The 15,741-nt window shown below is 44.1% G+C and overlaps 1 protein-coding gene across 14 annotated transcripts in view; it reads left to right on the forward strand.

Annotated features, from left to right (window-relative positions):
- The window catches only part of ACSL5 (acyl-CoA synthetase long chain family member 5), a 168,726-nt gene that overhangs the window by 51,811 nt on the left and 101,174 nt on the right, over positions 1-15,741 (forward strand). For 10 of the 14 annotated variants that reach the window (XM_029610383.1, XM_029610385.1, XM_029610390.1 and 7 more), the window contains one exon: positions 10,860-11,085. The exons of 2 other annotated variants lie outside the window; for them this stretch is intronic. The gene's annotated coding sequence lies outside the window, so the exon portion shown is untranslated. Of the gene's footprint in view, positions 1-8,437; positions 8,550-10,859; positions 11,086-15,101; positions 15,299-15,741 lie in introns of those variants that run through there. 2 more of the 14 variants (XM_029610384.1, XM_029610388.1) reach the window with 2 other exon arrangements.

Here is a 15,741-nt window from a genome sequence, read left to right on the forward strand (position 1 = left end):
ATTGTAACTCAGTATTCTGTGAACTCCCCTGTGGAAAGGTTTGCCTGCTACTTCTTTGCAGCATTGCCACCTTGTGCCGTTGATGCATGCAGCGGAGCAGCATTGCCAAAAGAGCTGGGCTCATGGTGAGAGTCTGTGCAAACCAAACCATAGCTGCTTCCTTCTGGAGTTTGCCCCCCAGGGCAAACGGAACAAATACACAGCTATCTAATGATCTTTCTAGGCCTATGAAGCTGGACTTTGCCTTGAGTACCAAGTCTTCTAGGTACTCATTAGCAGCCATAAAACACCCTGCCCATTGGCCATTATTGCTTAATATGATTACTATCTGTTTTATGAAGTAGCTTTAATAGATGCAGCCGGAGGCAAAGTATTACCGCTATAAAAGTGTTAGTACTGCTGCACTGCTGGCATGTGTGGTTCAGCCTGAAACACGAAGCAGCCTTGTCCCATTCCTCTCCATTGCTGAGGGTTGACTTATATCTCAGGCGGCAGCTCGTAATAATGAAATGATGGAGTGGCACTGCTGACACTTTTCATTTTTAAAACCCAATTCCATCTCATGTCCATCTCATCTTAGCTAGCAGAGCTGCCAAGTTGACCCATTTTGAGGAGGGAGACTTTTGACTGGCCCTGTTTTTAATGTACATCCCAATGCATTGTGGTAGCTGTAGTCCCTGCTTCCACCACTTGAAAAATTAACACTTCGGGTACCATAATGCCTCAGGATGGGAGGTGTCGGAAGTCCTTGACTGGTCTGAAATCTACCTGCTTGAACGGGATCGTTTTGCATTTCTGGGCTAGGGTGATCGCATGGCTCCATTGCCATATCCCGAGCCAGCCCAGGATTTACCTCTTTCTGATTTAACTATGAAAAGCAGAACACAGGGCTAATGGGCCACCCTCATTTTAGCTGAGTCTAATGAAGAAATCTAATTGTAAACTTTCCCAGCATAACCCTATCTGAGGACGTGACCTTCAAATGTGAAAGCTTCCATTTTCATCAGCCTTGTGAAAAAGTATTCTCAATCCAACTATTGTGTTTTGTTTTATGTTTTACCTTGGGCAGCATGAAGCCTTCTCAGCGTAGAGAGGTTACATTTTCCAACAGCCGTGCAAGTTACACCAGTTGTCAGAGTACGCATCAGTCCACTTTCACAGTTAAAGCACACGAACTCACCCGTGCAAAGTTGCACCAGGTCTTTGCAGAGCCTAATTCATGCAGTTTAATTTGTGGGCATACTTTCTAAAATCAGAAGTCTGTGTAGATAGATCTCAACTGTGCCACCCCACAAAAGTCTGTGTGAAATCGGGCTCTGCAGGGAAATTTTCTAGCACACCATTCCCATAAATTACTTTGAAATTCCCCCCCAGAATTGTTCACTTTTAACTAATGATGTAACTGTGGCTAGGGATGGAGGAGTAAAACCCGTGTAAAGAGTCAGTCTGTAGTACCGGAAAAGGAGAACAAAAAACTATCTTGATGAAGCTTGACTGTTCGTCACGCATATCAACGAGTCGCAAGGATGTTTGCTTTTATAATGATGCAACTTAGAGACTGAATGCAACCATTCTAGGGACTAAGATCTAATGAGGTGAAGGGCCAACAGAAATCTTTGGATGGCATCTATTTCTCATAGGGGTTGGTGAAGCTGAGAAGTAGTCTCACAGAAGAAATGAAAACCACAAACAAGCCCAAGTCTCTTGTTTATGAGTTAAAAATGGATTTAGCTACATTATTTAAGGCAAAATCTGGGGGGGATAGATTTGCCATTTAACCCAGGTCAACCTTGATGAACAGAGCTCTCTTTGATGTTGCTGCGCCGCATTTGCGGCCCTCCAAGCGGGACGACAAGTTCATAGCTGCAATGATGATATAACCCAGGAAAGGATCTGACTGTCAAGACTGGGTCGGATGACTCCTCTTAGGATGGGCTACTGTATCTGCATAAGCTGCTTGCCTATACACAAGAGGCTATTGTGACCTTGGCTGTCTGGAGGTGTCTGTTGCTTTCCATTTCAAGTACTTTTTTAAGTCTACTTTGTGAGCCACTGACCTTACCTAAGGCTTCTTGCAGTGTCTTTGCTTTCTATGTTTATGACGATGCTTCAGCTAAATATTACATATTGCCTGGATAATTGTATTAATCTGAGATGCTTAATTTATTTTCATCTGTATGCTGCATCCCTGTAAATAATATTCTAAGTGGAATAAAAAGAATGCTAATAGAAGAAATACATGCCTAGCAATAAGAAAGCATCTTATTAAGAATAGATATTGGCACTGCAGCATAAACACTACGGAGCATACAAACCGCCTTGTGATGAATGAATGAGTAAGTATCGTAATCTGGCTGACACCACCCAGGGTGTGTTTCCGCTAAATAGGTCTGTACAAACGAAACAGACTGATGCACGAAAGTAACACTTGCGTTTGCACTGAGGCCAAGAAAACAAGGTGACTGTTCATAGTTGAGTGTAGAAATAGATACAGAGGACTGTTGTCTAGCCTTGATTAGTAAACTACTTGACTGTGAGGTTTAACAGTTTGGTGCCTGGCTGGTTCTTCTATTAGGTGAACTAAGTGGTTGCCTAGGGCATCACATTTTGGTGGTTGACCAAAATCTGCGAAACTTCTAGCTGTCACCAACCCACTTAAATGATGTCACTACAAGAGAGAAGTGAATGGCTGCTGGATAGATGAAGGAGGTAGAGACAGAGAGGAAGCTGGGAGGGTGGAGGAGTGTGGAGAGAAAGTGCTGGACAATTGAGGGTGGGATGGAGAGAGAGGATTATGTGCAGAGAGAGAATGCTGCGCACTGCAATAAGGGAGCAAAGAGATTGGGGTGATGCTGGTGTACCTTGCAAGTGCCCCCTAGTAGAAAGACTAGGGGGCACTCCATGAAGTTAGCATGGGGCACATTTAAAACTAATCGGAGAAAGTTCTTTTTTACTCAACGCACAATTAAACTCTGGAATTTGTTGCCAGAGGATGTGGTTAGTGCAGTTAAGTGTAGCTGTGTTTAAAAAAGGATTGGATAAGTTCTTGGAGGAGAAGTCCATTACCTGCTATTAAGTTCACTTAGGGGTAGATTTTAAAAGCCCTGCGCGCCGGTGCACCTATTTTGCATAGGCCGCCGGCGCGCGTAAAGCCCTGGGACGCGCGTAAGTCCCAGGGCTTCGTAAAAGGGGCGGGAGGGAGCGTGTCTGGGGTGTGTCTGAAGACCGGGGGCGTGTCCTGGGGGCGTGCCTGGGGTCAGGGGGCAGTCCGAGGTGGGTCCGGGGGCGTGGCAAGGCTTCAGGGGCGGGCCGGTCCCAAGTCCCCCAGCACTGCGGCCTGTGCCAGGGGATGACGAGGCGGCGCGCACAAGTTACGCCTGCTTCAAGCAGGCGTAACTTGTACAGCAAAGGTAGGGTGGGATTTAGGTAGGGCTGGGGGGGTGGGTTAGATAGGGGAAGGGAGGGGAAGGTGGGAGGATGCGGAAGGAAAGTTCCCTCCGAGGCAGGCTGCGCGGCTCGGCGCGCGCAGGCTGCCGATTTTGCGCAGCCTTGCATGCGCCGACCCCGGATTTTAAAAGATACGCGCGGCAACACGCGTATCTTTTAAAATCTGGCTTACTTTTGTTCGCGCGCGCGTATTTTTTTAAGATCTACCCCATAGAGAATAGCCGCTGCCATTGGCAATGGTAACATGGAATGGACTTAGTTTTTGGGTAATTGCCAGGTACTTGTGACCTGGATTGGCCACTGTTGGAGACAGGATGCTGGGCTTGATGGACCCTTGGTCTGACCCAGTATGACATTTTCTTATGTTCCTAAGGTGAGAGAGGTTGCTGCTGTAGAAGGAGAGATTTGCTGGACAGTAGGATAGAGTGAAGGGATGCTGGGCGCTGTGGAGAGCTTCAAAGGGAGGGGGATGCAGGACTTGGTAGATGATGAGAGGGGAGTGAGAGGTGGATGCTGAGCAGGAAGAGAAGAGGGGGTGCTGTGCCAGAACTGCCACCAACAAACAGGTGTGTAAGGGGACGTATCCGGCTAACTAGTGATATTTAACCGTAGCCAGATAAGTAATGCCGGCTAAGTTATATCTGCCCACGAATATCCTTTGTAACTTAGCCAGAAAAGTCATAGTCGGCTAAGTTACTTAATTGGCCATCTTTCAGTTTTGGGCCCCTTGTATTCATATGCTGGATGCATGAACTGGTGCAGCTTCTTAATAGAGCATTGCTAGCTCCTAAGGGGGACCATGCTGCAGACTTGTGATTTTCTACTTTTGTAAGGATGAATTGAATCAGTACTGTGGACTTTATCCTGAAGTGTGTGATAATCTATATGAGATTGTACAGAGTTACTGCAGGAAGGGGACAAATGCTGAGGAAGTGAAGCGTAATTGTATTGATGTGTATTGGTTTCAAAGAATTGTTTGTAACACCAATCCATTTCTCTGTGGCTACCTTTGAGCTTTTATAAGCGTTTGTTGCAATAATAATAACAGGCCCTCATTCTTAAGCATGATACAGTTTTTAGAGGTAAAGCAAGAAACAACATAGAAAGAGCACTAGATGTGTCCAGAATCAAGCATTTTTGTAACCAGAGCAGAAAAAATTAAAAAATAGTTTCAAAATCAAATGGCTAGTGAGGAACTGACAAAACCATAAATAAAGCCATATGCCATTTAAAAAATATTTTTAAAAATTCTTTATTCAAATATCAAAATATAAAAAAGTAAATAAAGATAACTAAGTACAAAAATTCAAAGTTAATCATATGTATCAAACCACAACAAACATCTAAAGATTCACAAAGCTAACATGAAGACATACATCTACACTACCTGAATGAAGACCCAAAAAAAGCCAACTATACCTAAACATAAAAAAACAAAATTATTATGTATATTCACATAGGACAATGCCAAATGCTACCATCAGAAAAATGTACAAAAATATAAAAAATTCCAAACAGAAAAAGAGGGAAAAAATATTTAAAAATATAAAGGGGAAAAAAGGGAAGAAAAAAGCTTTTCTCAAAAGAAGATTAAAAAGGAAACAGAGTAGTCAGACAGTTTAAACTGAATAATAAATCTTCAAGTTGATTAATACTACTTCATCAGTCCTCCAGATGGCCTATTGGTAGATACACAGAATTTATTCTTCAAGGTAACCCAACATGTTTTGCCCATAAGGGCTTCATCAGGGAAGTCAATCAAGTTGACCAGGGTTAAGTCAGAATTCAAGTAGGATATTTATCAATGGCCCCCACCAGCATCTTAACAACCAAGGAAAATCTAAAGCCCACTGCATTGAGAGAGGCACTACCACACCAAAAGGTCACTAGTATGAGACAAACAAAACAGCCATCATGAGCTTTGTGTTTATCGTTGTCCTGTGTTTATATGCATAATAATTTTGTTTTTTATGTTTATTTATTTATTTATTTATTTATTTATTTATTTATTTAAGGTTTTTTTATACCGGCATTCATGAACTCGTTCACATCATGTCGGTTTACAGAAAACAGGGGTGCGGATAATACAACCAAAAAACATAAATAACGTGATGAAGAGAAGCAGTTACAATTAACAAGGGCTAATGAACTGGGAATGTAAGAAATAGAAAGAGATAGAGGAGAATAATTATATACAAAAGTTCAATATAAATATGGTGTCTCATATGTACAGTCTCTGAGTAGAGAGTTTGTTTATGGTGCATCTTAGGTAGAGTTCGAGAAGGCTTGCCTGAAAAGCCATGTCTTGAGTCTTTTCCTAAAGGTTAGGAGACATGGTTCGTTTCTGAGTTCTGGAGGAATGGAGTTCCATAACTGTGGGCCTGCGGTGGAAAGGGCTCGGTCTCTTAAGGTGCTGTGATTAGTGGTTTTCGTGGGTGGAACAATGAGGCATCCTCTGTAGGCTTCCCTGGTCGGTCTTGTGGATTTATGTATAGTTGTCTTTTATTGGGTCCTCATTCAGCTACTGTAGATGTTTATTTTTCATGTGTTTGCTTTGTCTTTCCCTGTACATATCCAGATCAGTCCAGACTCCTGGGTTTTACCTCCCTGCCAGCAGATGGAGACAGAGAAAGTTTCAATGACACTGCCACTTAATATGAGGTGCCACCTGCAGACCCTCAGTATTTCTCTGTCTTTAGCAGCTGGTAGATGTGTAAAACCTGCAGTCTGGGGAGAGAACAATTTTTTTTTCTGGATCCTCCAGGGGGTTGTGAGGTCCTGGTGGGGCCATCCCCCCCAGGTTTGAGGCGGATGAGCAGGGGGTTGGTGACCCTTCTAATAGCTTGGTCCGGAGGTCCGTGGGTGGACATCTGGTGGTCCAGATCCCTCATCCCATATGAGACAGTGGTGGAACCAGCTGGCAGTTCTGCACTGCAAGCCCAGTAGAGCAGGGAGGTATCCCTTTTATACGGTTTGTCCTGGGCTGGGTCGCTAAAGTTTGGTGAAAGGAGACTGATATAGTCAGTGGTCTGGTGCTTTTCTGATCTGCCATGCGGCCTGCGCTCCTGGAACCTGAACCTCTGCACCAAAGGAAGATATTGGTCCATCCTGGGATGATTCCAAAGACTGGGTCAGTTCCAAACCGTCCAGAATAATTGTCTTTCCATCGTTGCTCCATGAGTACTCCTGGAGCATTGAGCTGTAGGCAAGAAGTCAGCTCTGATCAAAGATGGAATCATTTCCTCTGAAAGCCCAAAGCTTCTCTTTTAAACCTTTCCCTTGAGGAGACTTTTGAAGAAGTTAATAAGGTGTAAATTGTTCTTCCTGCTGGCATATCCTTCTTTCTCAATTTTAGCTTGTCAGTATCATATTATCTCTAATAATTCTGAATCTTTAGGGAATTGACCTGGTCTTCCAAGATCCACAATTTTTAATATCGTCCTTAATTATTTGTTCCTCATAAGAACGTTTAGATTCTGCCACCTTTGAAAAAAACTTCTAATTTCTCCATGCAACCAGACGACATCTCCATCTTTTGTGTGTTTGTATAGTGCTGTGTGTGTGTTGTATAGCGCAATAAAAATGTTTAGTAGCAGTAGTAGCTTCCCAGGAGGATCACTCCATTGAGACGTCCCGGCAAGTTCAATTCTGGCCAGGGCTTTGTATCTCTGCCAGATCGAAGGCGGGTACCCCTAACACTGAAATAGTAAAGAGCAACAGTCCCAGTAAAATCAATCCAGCAAGCAGTTCAGTCAGCTGTTCCAGGCTCTTGCATGACCTGGGGCTTCCCTGTTAACACACAAAAGCAGCTGCCCCCATGCTGGAAGTGACGGCCTTTTCCACAGCTTAGGAGTATTGGGATCTTCTGGACTAAGACAGGGGACTCACACAGACGAAACAGAGAAAATGACAGCAGATAAGGACTGTAAGGCCCATCTAGTCTGCCCAATTTAATTCCCGGTGGAGAACCAGAGACCACAAATAATCTCTGGCTTTCCCTTTAATTCTTTGCATCTAGGGATTCTCTGTGCTTTTTTTTAGGGATGTGCATTCATTTTGAATGAATGGGCAAAATGTAATGGATGAGGCTATTTTCTGTTCGTACTAATGAAACGAACTGAAAATTAGCCTCAGATAAAAATACATAAACGTTTTTGGGTACTTACTTATTCAGCATTAAAAGATATAAAAACAGGTGTCCAGCAAAATCAGGCCCCAGCTTAGTCCCGTCCCTGGGGCCTAGCCCAAAGCTGAGTTGTGCAGCCAAGGCTCAAGCCTGGACCTTGATAGTGGGTTCAGTTCTCGAGTCCAGCCCGAGCATTTGGCCTAGCCCTAGGTCTAGGCCCAAGCCCAGACCTCAGTGACAGGACCTGGCTTTGGCCAGGCCCTAGCATTAGACCCAAGCCTATGTCTTGGGCCTAGGCCTGGGTCTCAGCAATGGGACTCAGGCTGGGCTCAGTATTAGGACTAGGACCAGGCCTAGGTCTCAGAGAATGGGACCCAGTCTTGGCGACCTAGATCCAGCCTCTGGTCAGGCATTGGGTCTAGATCCAGGCCCAGGTACAGGACCTGGCATTGGGCCTACACCCAGACCCAGATCTGGGCCTCGGTGACAGGACCTGGCTTTGGCCAGGCTCCAGTGTTGGACCCAGCCCTATGCCTGAAACTCAGTAATAGGACTGGCCTCAGGTCAGGCCCCAGCATCAGGCTTAGGCCTGAGCCTAATCCCAGGCCCGGGCCTCGGCAATGGTACTTGGCCTTGGACCTTGCCTGCAAGCCATTCATTCTTTTATATTGAAGTCAGTGGGGCCTTCCCCCATTGATTTCTTTGTAATACAAGCATTTTTTTTTGTATCAAACAAATTAATGAATGACTGTGACCTTCAAAACAAATGAAAGAACCAAAACAAATTTTTAGACCTTGCACATCTCTGTTACCTCAGGCTTTCTTGAACTCATTTACTGTTTCTGTCTCCACCAACTCCCTTAGGAGCCCATTCTACATGCTCACCACTCTTTCCATGAAGAAATATTTTCTGATGTTGCTCCTAAATCTACTTCCTTGGAGCTTCTTACCATGACCTTTTGTTCTGCTGAAAAAGGTTTCTTTTGCATTATTTATTTCTTTGAGATATTTGAATGTTTCTGTATTATCCCTGGTCTCATCTCATATAGAGGTAGATCTTCAAAACATATGCGAGCGCGTACTTTTGTTCGCGCCACTGGCGCGAACAAAAGTACACCAGATTTTATAAGATACGTGCGTATCTTATAAAATCCGGGGTCGGCGCGCGCAAGACTGCGCAAAATCGGCAGCCTGCGCGCACCGAGCCGCGCAGCCTGCCTCCGTTCCCTCCGCGTCCCCCCACCTTCCCCTCCCTTCCCCTATCTACCCCTCCCCCCCCCCATACCTTTGTTGGGCAAGTTTCGCCTGCTTGAAGCAGGCGTAACTTGCGCGCGCCGCCCCGGCATCCCCCGGCACAGGCTGCAGTGCCGGGGGACTCAGGACCACCCTCCCGGCCCGCCCCCGAACCGTCGCCACGCCCCCGGACCTGCCCCGGACCGCCCTTGCCCCCAGACACGCCTCCTCCCTCCCCTTTTACGAAGCCCCAGGACTTACGCGCGTCCCGGGGCTTTGCGCCTGCCGGCGGCCTATGCAAAATAGGCGCGCCGGCGCGTGAATGCCCTGCGCACGTAAATCCGGGAGGATTTACGCGCGCAGGGGTTTTAAAATCTACCCCATAGGGTATACATATTTAGATCTTTTTAGTCTCATATCACATGGCTGTTGGTGTAGACCTTGTAGCTTTTTGGTAGCCCTTTCTCTGGACCACCTCCAGCTTGTTTGTATTTTTGTGCAGGTACTGCCTCCAGAACTGAATACTATATTCCAGATGAGATCTCATCATTTGGTCTTTTTCTGCTGTCAATACTATGTTACTTTGTAAAGAAGTGCCATTGCCTCCTTTTTTTTTCTGCTCCTTGTAATTTTTCCTATAAACCCTAGTATCCCTCTAGTTTTGGCTACCACCTTACCATATTGTTTTGCTAACTTGGGATCATGAGATGCGATCACTCAAAAGTCCCTCTCTATTTGTTGGTGCAAGTCAATCATTAGGTACCACTACCTTCTAAAATCCAGTTAAGCCCTTAACTTTGTGCCTCATCTCATCTCACCTGTTTTAACAGTTGTGTTTATTACATTTACATATCACTACTGCAGAAATGCAACACATTGCAGTTGCAACTGATAAACATCAAAACAATCATCATGTTTATATTGAAAATTATGCATACATATAAACTAAAACATTACCCAACGGGTTAATATTCTCAGCTACTCAAAGGGAGCCAGTAGAAACATCTCAATCTCAGCACTTAGCTTGGTGTTTCCCAGCGCTCTCCCAGAGGGAGAGGGATGATAATAATGAATATACATGAGCTAGATTTGTGTACATTGCACTCCCAGGGTATTCAAATCCTATCATACATATTCAGTATGGAAAAATTGAAAAGTGGGCTGGTTAGGTGTGTCTCCAGGAGCGAGTTGGGAAATGCTGCCTTAGCTGGTCACTAGATCATGACTTCCCAAATCTGTCCCGGAGTACCCAACAAGGTTTTCAGGATATCCACTATGAATATGCATGAGATAAAACTGCATATCATGAAGACTCAGAACATGCAAATGTATCATGCATATTCATAGTGGATATCCTGAAAACCCAACTGGTTGTTGGGTACTCCGGGACAGGTTTGGGAAGTATATAGTCGTACCATATCATAAAACAAATATCTATAATCCAAACCAGAATTTTTTTTTAAATTTATATTCTGCCTTTCAGGCACTTCAGTCTCAGTCATAATTTCTCTGAATTGGATCTCTCAGTAAAAGTCAGTGCATTCAAGAACTGAAAGCCTGACTAAAAAGCCCTGTTTTCACAGCCTGATGCTAATATAAATAATCTGATGGAAGCTTAATTTTCTTTGGGAGGCTATTCCAGAGAAGAGGAGCTGTCACCGAGAAAGCTCGCTCGCATATTTTACACAAACGCATTTCCTTACCAGTTGATACTCTTAGGAAATTATCCTGAGAGAACTTCAAAATTATGAGGTGTACATACAGTCAGTTTATTTGCCAAATATTTGGGGCCAAGCCCATGTATTACCTAGTGTATAAGCATCAACAGCTTAAATTTACCACAATAAATGACCGCTAGCCAGTGCAGTCTGCGTAGCAGAGGAGAGATATGGTCTCTTTGGTGAAGACCTCCCAGAATGCTAGTAGTTGTAGTTTGTTTTAATTGCAGTCAATGGCGTAGTCACTGGGGTAGTCACTGTTTAATTGCAGTAAATGGGGTAGTCACTGTTGTAGTCTAGCCTCGATGTTGTTAATGCTTGTATTATTGTTGCAGGAGTCCCGATTACACAGTAGCTGAGTCCTGTTTTTGAAAGACAAGCCAAAATGCGAGGCTGCATGCCTCTCGCCAGAGAATAACTGGAACTACTTCTACCATGATCTGAAAGTCGGGGTGTGGCTGTCCCTTACCAACCCATAGTGCTTCTATTAAAAACAAGAGACTGTTTCTACCTAGGACAAGAAACAGATATACAACACAGACAACAGACATACAAAGCAGGGCAATAACATATTTGATATATTAATTTCTGGTGGCAAAATTTGCTCCCAGGCTATATTCAGAAAACTGCAGATTTTTTCACTTTTAGAAACCAAGTAAAGGGCATTCATAGTGCAGCCTTCCAGGGACCCTACAGTCTACTTTGAAGATATATTTATAGGATACTATGCCTGTTTATGATCCCATTCAGGAGTAATCTGGGTCTTTGCTTGATTACTATGGAAACTGTTCAGCTTGGCAAGTTAGCCAGATACACTTAACCAGAATATATCTGGTTATCTTAAAGTTAGCCGGATAAGTGTATCAGGCTAACTTTAAAAGAGTACTGTGACCCAACCATAGTTAGCTGGCTAATTCAACTCGTCTCCATTTCACCCACCCCTGACTTATCCAGCTATATACTTAGCCAATAAGTGACTGATCTGGCTACATAGTGCCTGCTGACCCTAGTCGGATATTCAGCATTACCATTTAGACGGATAAGTAAGACTTATCCAGCTAAGTAAAATTTTGAATATTGGGTTCTGTATATTGTTGTTTATAATGAGTTGTATTGGTTTTATTTATTTGTCTATGGTCTTATTTCGTATTGATTGAATGTTCTGTTTTGTCTTTTGTGTGTTCATATTTTTAGTTTTATTTTGAATGTTGGTACTCTCTTTCAGCTTTTTGGTAGAGTAGTTAAAAAATGGAAGATAAATAAAATAAATAGCCAAAGAAGACATAAAATGTATGCCACTTTACCCTAGAACACATGGCCCTATATATCTTTTAAGCAGGTTTCCCCAATGAGATTTAGCCCACTGATTTATAATGGCAGAGGAAATTGCAAGATCTTTCCAATCCACGTCATGAGCTGCTGCTTCCATGAGGAAAGATGGACCCTTTGCTGTAGCTTAGCTACTATGTAAATCTACATGGAACCTCAAACACTGAACACCCAACATAATCAAAAAAGAGACTATGGTTCCAGCCTGTCAAATAATTCTTGACCATCCCCATTCCCCCACCTCACACCTCCCTAAAATGTTAGAATCTCTCACCCTCTGTGCTACTTTCAAATTGGGTCAAAATACTACAATAGTTATCAAACTGGGCTAGAGTTAAATGTTTTACCATTACGACATCTGATATACAAATCCAGTCTTTACCAATGCTTTCCATGTAAACATTTAGTCAGAGGAAACTCAAACAAGTATCAATGTGCATCAGTGTGTGCTGGCAAGCTGTTATCAATGTGTTGAGCTTACTTGGTTATTTTTACGCTGGAAAGACAGATTACACATTAAAGGATCATATTAAGGGCTAAGAGTAACTGAGTTTCAGGCGGAGTTAAACAGCTGGCAGACCTCCAGCGGTACCAGCAATGGATGTCCCAGGTTTTCCAGACATAGGAGATCATTGGGTCCATCTTCACCGGAGAGGATTGTGGCGGGATACCTTCTGATCTTACCCTTTCTTTTTTCCGCATCGAAATTGGCCACAGCAACAGGACGCCAAAGATTACTCAGCCTAGCAGCTAGGGTGGAGTGCGGCCAAATGATCCCTCCATGCAGCAATGATTTACGCTGCTTATAGCGATCTGCACAATACCTGGAATAAAGGGGCAAATTTCCGGAGCAAATCTATACAACCTCACCTGGCGAAGTTGCACACAGGTGCAAACCTGGAGACACTGCCTGGATTCCTTTGCTCGTTACTCACTGTGTGACTGCGAAGCGAGTCACTTAAGCTCTCCGGGCTCAGGCTTCGGTTTTAAAGTCATTGGAGGAGGAAAAATTGTAACCATGGGAACTGTCTTGTACACTGATGCACAATATAATAAGCAATCATATTTAGCAGTTTATCTATTCAAAGAATGGACCTTGGGATGAGGCCGTCCTTGTCGTTCCATCTATGAACGGGGAAGGGGCTTATATAAACACAGAACATGACAGCAGACAAGGGCCGCTAAGGTTCATTTAAAGACGAATTTTAAAAGACCTGTGCATGCCCAAAACGGGAGATACTCGCACAAGTCGGGCCGGTGTGCACCGAGCGGTATGCACACAAGTCAATAGTTTTGAAAAATGGGTGTCGGGGGAAGGCCAAAAGATGTGTGCATAAATACTTATGTGCACAGGTGTGTGCCCGGGTCTCATGCCACGTAAATTTACTGTTGCTATGGATGGCGTGTAAGTAAGAAAAAACAAATCTGGGCTACACAGCAGGGTTTTAACGGTGCTAATGGGGGGAAAGGGGGGCTATTAAACTAGTGGGGTTTCAAAGGCCTATCCCTTGCCTGGGTGAACTGGGAATCAACTGGTGAAACTGGCAATGTCATGGATGTGCGCCCCTTTTAAAATCCCCCCACTTACGAGGTGGAAGTGGGATTTGCGTGAACATGTGCATGTCCACGTCCACTTAAAATTGTGCGCACGTGTGCCCGAGCTCAGCCTATTTTATAACATGCACGCACATATAAAACAGCTGCATCCACATATAAAACAGCTGCATCCACGGGCACAAGCCAACAAATGCACGCACATGTACGCCCGCTCGCCTGTTTAAAAGTTACTGTCCCTGTTTCTGCCCTGCGTACTTCCTGGTGCAGAGCCCGAGACCTCGGCTAATCTCTGGAATTCCCCTCAGTTCTTCATAAGTGCAGACCCTCTGTGCTCATCCCAGGCTTTCTTGAATTCCGTTACCATTATTGTCTCCACTAGCTCCATTCCACGGGGAGGACAGTCCATGCATTTGGTACTTTTTCTGATATTGCTCCCAAACCTACTCACTTGGAGCCTCATACTATCACCTCCTGTTCTAGAGCACACTTTCTTTTGAATAAGGTTTGCTTTCTGTTCATTTTTTACACCTTTCAGGCAGTTTTCCAACCTTCGTTTGGAGGCTCACCAAACCTGTTGGGTCTTCAGGAGATCCATAATGAATATGCATGAGAGAGATTTGCAGACACTAGGTCTCCATCTAAAATCAGCACTACAATATATATGTAAACATTTGCAAAATGTTAAGAAGAGGATGTGTTAACCTCCCAATGAAATGTACTGGCGACAGATGCCTTTTTTTCTGTAATGTAATGTTTATTAATTATTTTCAAATATGTAGTCAGTATGCAATAAACATTGTGCAAGAAACATACGTGTGCAGTGGTAGTAAGTCATTACAATGATCAATTGCATGAAATAATATACACAGTCTGAAGAACATTGTACAGCTGTCTATGTTGTGGTGGGTCTTGAATGTAACAAGTCATATGCATGGAACATCAGCTTTATGAGAATGACCTAATGGAAAATGGAAATAAATCTGAATATAAAAAGATATGAATAAAACACAATTTGGAACATTAATGTGCAGGCGTGTCGTTCTTTTATAGAGAAGACTGAGGGGGGGGGAAACAGTCATTCCTTGGGAGAGTTGTCAGCTCAACCCCAGGTACCAAAGCCTTCAGGAATACAGGTACCAGGTTTCTCCATTTGACTGAAGATAGGGTGAGCCGGTCCTGGTTTTTGCCCCGTTGCATGCATGGATTTATAACTCTGATTTCCAAACAAGGAACAGAAGACGGCATTCTCCCCCAGCCCTCCTCCATGCTTGCAAAGTGGTAAAGCCGGGAGCAGCTCGCCCTGTCATAGATGACACAGAGTCATCTTGTAGAGTGAGTGTTAAAAAAAATAAAATCAGGACTGACCAAAATAATCCCCAGCAGCCTCCTCACTTGGCTGCTGTGGGGGGGGGTCATCCTACTTGATTTATTCCAAAATTCTGTGTAACCCCTGAACTCGGGCAGGGAGAAGGCTGAAACCCATTGATGTGCTTGCATACAACAGACTCCAGCCTTGCCTTGGAGTTTACCCCTGCATGTAGTCTGTAACACTTACTGGAGTCCTGCTATTTGCTCTGTGAGGTGTATGGCTCTTTGTGCAATAATTGCGCAAGAGTCTTGCATGTTAACCTTTTGTTAAATCGACACTTCTCGTAGCCTTAGATTGTCGGTTCTTATTTGCTGAAATGGTCCCTACCTTTGAACCTGTTGCAGGGAAAGTTCAAAGATTACCTCGGGTGCAGTGCGAGGGCTTTTATTAAAGCAGCACGGTCGACGGGTCCAGGCACAGTCCCCACCGCAGGAATTGTCCCCTCCAGCAGTCCCCACAGCAGAGGGAAGCAGCAGGGATCCTGCATTTCACACAGGGTATTTCCACTGAAACGTAAAGGTAAGGTAAGGCTGTCGGAGGCCGTGGCTCCAGGGCTGCAGCTTCACCTTAAGCACAGGCTGATGATTTTCTCCATCTTGAGGGTAATTTTCCAATAGTGCTTGCTCAGTGTACATGGTACAAGCAGACTTCACCGGCTATTTTACAAAGCAGATCTACACACATGAGTTCGCTATGAAAATCCTCAGGTAGCTGGCCGGGTATAAGGACAAATTAGTTTGCATGAAGTTACCCCTGCCTCAAGCAGGGCAATAACTTCTGCGGGGTTATTCCACCCTCCCCCCCCAATGACTCTCAGTGCATGTAAAAGCAAGCATGAAACTGCGGCAGTCATTTACATGCTTTTATGCACACAAATGGCTTTAAAATTTAACCCCAGGCCAGAGTTTCTTTAAAAATATAAGCAATCTTTAAAGAGATACTTTACTAGATAATTACGAGCA

This window comes from Rhinatrema bivittatum, chromosome 7 (assembly GCF_901001135.1).
Source record: "Rhinatrema bivittatum chromosome 7, aRhiBiv1.1, whole genome shotgun sequence".
Taxonomy (NCBI): Eukaryota; Metazoa; Chordata; class Amphibia; order Gymnophiona; family Rhinatrematidae; genus Rhinatrema; species Rhinatrema bivittatum.